Here is a 1,299-nt window from a genome sequence, read left to right on the forward strand (position 1 = left end):
CTCGCGCGCTCAAAATCCCTCCCTCCTCCATTTTCGTTTTTCCTTGCTTCCTTTCTTCAAGATTAGGAACTCAAGGTTTGGTGAGTGTGAAAGAGAAGATTACTCAACTTCATTCTTCTTGTTTGATTCGAAAACGAAGAAAAACGGTGTTAGGGATTTCAAAACCGTCAAACACAAACCTCCCCGTTTCATCTAGGTCTAAGCTTCATTTCACGAAGAGATAAAGGGAAAGTTGTTCACTACCACGCTACGGTGCTAGGGAACCAACTTTGGAGGCGACGTTGCGAGAAGAGATTTTACCGGATTTACTCGCGGTACCGTAATCGAACGTGAAAGCTAACGTGAAGGTAAGGGCTCCTTCCAAACTTTTAGTTTGCATTTAGGGACTTATCTGTGGTTGTGTGGAAATGAATTTGTTAGGGTTGAAGTGTTGATTTGGGGGAAAATGAATCTAAGGCTTTATGGGTAAAATCTTAGAGTTAGGTTTTGGTTATATTGATGAATGTTTCATGGAAAATGAATTTAAACTCATTTATGTATGATTTTGAGTAAATGAAACTTGCTGTGTTTGACTGGTTGATTGTGTTGATTTGTGTTCGTCGTATTTGACGTGTTCTTAATTAATACTGATGAAATTTGATATGTGTATGGTTGGATTTTGTGGAGAAATGAATTGATGTGTTTTGGTGTGGATCGTGGATTGAATTTGATAATATGTTTGAGTTTGTTTTGTGTGGAATTTGAAAACCATTAGAGTTAAACGAGTATTAAAAATGGGGAATCTTTTAATATCTCGGTTTACTTAATGTGTGTTTGAGAAAATCGTTTAAGTTAAATGAGTATTAAGAATGGGGAATCTCTTAATGTCTTGTTTACTTAATGTTTGTTTTGAAAATCGTTTAAGTTAAATGAGTATTAAGAATGGGGAATCTCTTAATGTCTTGTTTACTTAATGTTTGTTTTGAAAATCGTTTAAGTTAAATGAGTATTAAGAATGGGGAATCTCTTAATGTCTTGTTTACTTAATGTTTGTTTTGAAAATCGTTTAAGTTAAATGAGTATTAAGAATGGGGAATCTCTTAATGTCTTGTTTACTTAATGTTCGTTTTGGAAATCGTTTAAGTTAAAAGAGTATTAAGAATGAGAATCTCTTAATATTTCTGTTTACTTAATGTTTGTTTTGGAAAAACTTTTAAGTTAAAAGAGTATTAAGAATGCGGAATCTCTTAATATTTATGTTTACTTAATGTTTGTTTTGAAATTCGTTTAAGTTAAATGAGTATTAAGAATGGGGAATCT

The sequence above is a fragment of the Cicer arietinum genome, chromosome 5, assembly GCF_000331145.2.
Source record: "Cicer arietinum cultivar CDC Frontier isolate Library 1 chromosome 5, Cicar.CDCFrontier_v2.0, whole genome shotgun sequence".
Classification (NCBI taxonomy): Eukaryota; Viridiplantae; Streptophyta; class Magnoliopsida; order Fabales; family Fabaceae; genus Cicer; species Cicer arietinum.